Source organism: Montipora capricornis, chromosome 11 (genome assembly GCF_036669925.1).
Source record: "Montipora capricornis isolate CH-2021 chromosome 11, ASM3666992v2, whole genome shotgun sequence".
In the NCBI taxonomy this organism is placed as follows: domain Eukaryota; kingdom Metazoa; phylum Cnidaria; class Anthozoa; order Scleractinia; family Acroporidae; genus Montipora; species Montipora capricornis.
This window is the reverse complement of record NC_090893.1, coordinates 8,468,461-8,472,845: the sequence shown is the minus strand read 5'-3', so window position 1 is coordinate 8,472,845 and position 4,385 is coordinate 8,468,461. Positions and strand designations below refer to the sequence as shown.

At 37.0% G+C, this 4,385-nt stretch overlaps 1 long non-coding RNA gene across 1 annotated transcript; it reads right to left on the bottom strand.

Moving 5' to 3' along the window:
* Nucleotides 1-2,577: 2,577 nt before the first annotated feature.
* On the bottom strand, nucleotides 2,578-3,847 carry LOC138024337 (uncharacterized). Its single transcript, XR_011126981.1, has 3 exons — nucleotides 3,558-3,847; nucleotides 3,113-3,176; nucleotides 2,578-2,995 (listed from the first exon to the last, which is right to left on the bottom strand). It is a non-coding gene; the product is annotated as an uncharacterized lncRNA (long non-coding RNA).
* Nucleotides 3,848-4,385: the final 538 nt, after the last annotated feature.

The following is a 4,385-nucleotide window of genomic DNA, read 5'->3' as shown; positions in this document are numbered from 1 at the left end:
AACGCGATGTCATTGGCTCGGAAGTCTGTCTAATGTGATAAGAAGTCAGAAGCTTGTCGATTTTATCAGCGAGAGAAAGTCAGTTTGACCAAATCGTTTATCAGTCCTATGATGATATTAAATAATTCGTTTGGCGAGTCAGACAATTAAATCATATCCAATTCCACAACCACAGTACTAGAACCTCTCTCAAAAAACCTCATTATTACGCTCTCACTTTGACTTACGAAAGTGAAGTTTAAAAATTACTTTAACAGAAAGATTTAACGAACTTCTTCGATTTGGTTCTAATCTTTTATAGCGGTTTACTTCTCTTTCCATTTAAACGTTTCGTGAAGAAAGTTTCAAACATTCCTGCTCTGAATTTTAAGACGGAAACATTGGTCTTACAAAGTAGAGATTTGTAATATTACTCGACTATGTAGGTTGTGACTCGTGTCTGGATTCTCTCAATACCAAGTTGTGTCAACATTCTGGTCCTGTGGGGGATCCTGAGATAACGCGCAAAGGAAAACTCCTATCTCCCCACTGGGGATGGTTGTTCAGGGCTAACTTTCATATCAACAAATTATCTAGTGTCATTTAATTCTAGGAATAAGACAACGGAACGCTGTATTAAACTTGTTTCGCTTATCTTTAGTCTTAAATGTTTATCTAAAATTTATTCTAATTAGATTATTCAATTTTGAGAAGAAAAGCAAGTGCTTTAATTTTCTTAGTCCTTCGGTTATACCTTTCAATATTTAAGTACTTTTCGAAATGGAAAAAAAATCCTTCTCAGTTTCTCTTAAGCCTGATGATTGCGTGAAATATTCTCCGGATGCATTGCGATTTCAATGATTCTAAACGCGTCTTATCATCGCAGTTGTGAGCAACTTGAATAGTTGCAGAAGAAGCCAAGCTTTTTAGAGGCTCAAACCAATTTCAACATCCCAAAGAAACTGTGCTATTACAAGGCTTGAAACTACACAACAGTTTCACGTAACCGCAATCTTATGGTACCATATGAAATATAAATTATTGCTTAAACAAGATGCACTTGTTTAAGCGCCGATCAAATAAAAACTTCACCCCCCCCCCCCCCCCCTCCCCCCTTCCGGGCAAACCCCGGGCATTTGACCTTTGCCTAGGGATAAACACGTGTTTGGACGAGATGGAAGAGTTTAAACGAAGAGATGTAGCATTTGTGAGTGATTGGCTTACAAAAAAGGTCTTCAAAAGTTGTCTTCAAAGAAAGGTCTTTCTAAGAAATTTTGGCTGCGTAATTCGCCTTTGTCACACTATGGAGTGAATACAATATGGTAGATTTTCACACCCCTATTTCATTGTTAAAGCTCTGAAAGCTGTACATTTCTGTAAGAGGTAATCAACCGACACTGAACAATTTTCAAGTCACTTTTAATAGTTTCAGTATTAAAGTTGTGTTTTTTTTAGTAGCTCAAGTCTGGCAAAAACGGCATCATCACATGAGGGTCACGAAACATGTGTTGGCATGTTTATACAAGACGACAGGAGGGTTTGACAGACAAATCCGACGATAGACCCGAGGGGGCGGGAATTTGAACGAACCAATCTTCAAAAATTCAAATGCCCGGGGTTTTCCCGGGGAGGGGGATGTTGAAGTCTGCGTTATGCAACGTAATACGTTACCATAGCAACACGAGAGCCACCTGAAAACACCTTATATTTTGTATGGAAACGCTCATATCTTAAACTCAGTGACCTCCATTTTTCCTCGCTCAGAACTGAATGATCAGTAGACGTAAGTGAAACTCTTTGCAAAGTTAAATCTCTGGAACGGGTTGAGAACCACCTTAAATTTTCCAGTTGTGAAGGCAGTTCTGAATCCGCTTCAGAGAATTTCTAAATTAAGAGTTTCGATTTAGCATGCTAATTACTTTCCAGCAATAAAAAGTCTGGGTTATCGTGTTTAAAGACAAATCATAGGATGTTTTTAGATGGATCACCTGTTGCTATGGTAACTTATACGTCACCCTATTGAGCGCAGTTGCTGTTTTACATGACACTATAACACAGCTGCTTGATGATACGGTATTGTAGAATCAATCCTTTTAAATGAACAGTGTGATGGAAGTGGTTCGAGCCTCCTTATTTATAAATACGGATCCCGTTCAAGTCTAGAATTTTTTTAGGTGTCCTTTGCAACTGTTCGAGTAGTTCGCAGCTGCAATAACCATTCTTGCTTAGAATTAGTTATTATTATTATTATTATTATTATTATTATTATTATTTGTACGTTAGCTGTTTTTATCGCTGTTTTATATGTTGCTGCCAATCTTAACGGTAGATTTACGTTTATGTTAAGGTCATTAGAATCGATTTTAAACATTTTTTCATCGACCAGTACCTCCTTAAAATCCTCAACCCTGTTGCTACACCAGCTAAAGATAACAGTACAACTTATATATCTAGACACTGAGCGATCAATCTTAATATTCTTCCAATAAAATTGGAAGAATATCTCTCCCTTTTGGTTATTTGCCTGGACAAGTTTAAAAAAAATCCGAGTCACTAGGTGAGAAACCTGACTGAATGAATCAATGATCGCTCAATGTTGAAATGGTGACTAAGAAAAATTCTTATCTCTTACGTTATATTATTTCAAAAGTAGTACTTGAACCCCAATCGGATGTCAACCGCCTTATCATGTGAAGGTCCATAAAAAATCGGAAATAAGTATAAAACCTTTCTGTCCATTTTCCATCTTGCTGATTCTTCATATCATCTCTCTTGAGCAGAGTTGCAGTGTTCACTTCCACGACTTGGTGAACTTCAGACACTGAATAGCTGCTACATTTTGAAAACGATTCTAGAGAATTAAACTTAAACGAAAGTTTCGGTAGCCACCATTTCACAGTAAAAATACATTATAGTTCTTATCTTTGTCGACTTCCCGTCTGATTCCTCATATCGTCTTCTCTCTTGGTTTAGCTTTGTCCGTCTTTTTGAACTCTTCTTATAACTTGAAATTGTCCTAAAAATATGAGTAAATACAATAGATGAGTCGAAATGCACCAAGTGGCAAACAGATTAAAGGAATAATTTTGGAACAAATGCTCCTCCGTTCAACTCAGGTAAAAGTTTTATTTACCTGAACTCGGCAATTTAATATCGTAGTTTTCCTTTCATTCCTCATAGATATAGCTGATCCTTTTCTGTGAACAAAAATGAGTAAGACAGGTAATTAGATTTGAATTTTACACAATATAGCACGCTATATGCTTTCCGGGTAGATAACACGAATTGGCACGGACATCTTATTTCAAGACTTCTTATTTTCTTGCATGAAAATTAGGACGAAAAAACAAATTTTCCACTAAAACGTTGCCTTTTAGAAAGAAGGACAAAGCATCCTTTAATTAGTCGAAAAAAAATTGATATACAATTCGAGAGAATTCATGTCGAAGCATGAAATTTTAAAAAGTCACAAGCTAGTAGTAAAAGCACGTGTTGTATTCGCAAAGTAAAGTTTGCTTGCTTCTTGTGTCGTTCAACGAAACATTAAATAAAAGTTCTAAATCAGCGCCATAACTTACCGGCTTTGAATAAAAAAGGAAACAGCCATGCTTCTTCCCTCTGAGCGCAAACACTCCCTAAAAGTTCGTTACAATTTTGGATTAGAGCAGCTTAGCACAGCACAGCACAGCACAGCACAGCACAGCACAGCACAGCACAGCACAGCACAGCACAGCACAGCACATCTTGCCACCGCGACGGTCAGTGAAAAATGAGAAAAAATTTTGCAATTTGTGTTGAATATGGATTAGGTCGACGAGGACCAATCACTGACGACGACGTCATTCATTTGAATAAAAAGCTTTTGTTATGCAAATGTAGTGCACGAACTGTGAAAGACCGGAAAACACATTACAAAGGTATTCAGGCTGTTTTTCAAGCAGTTTGCTTCAATATTCTTCCTTTTTCTAACACATCTTTCAAGGAAAAAACAGAAAAACCGTAAAAAAAAAAAAAAAGGAAAAGAAAAAAATGAAATCATAAAAAAGGTCGAAACAATTTTTAAGGGAATCCTTCGTTTCCACCAGGGAGATCGAGTGGCCCTCAAATCTGACACTCTCGCTCTTATTGATTGAGCTATGGAAGATTATTTGCAGCTCTTGCTTCTTCATACCGCGCTTTTTTAAACACCCAAAATAGCGCTGCAGGAAAAAGAGCGTCAGGAGGCAAAAAGTATAATGGTATAATATATGTCAAGACTAGAAATGAATAAGAACGTGTAACATTGCACTAAATGATGAGGGCATACTTGGAAAAAAGAAAAGAAGAAGCAAGTATTGGAAAATGTAAGAGTAGAACCCGCACTTCCATTTTCATAATGATGGGGCATAATCATTTGACCATAGAGA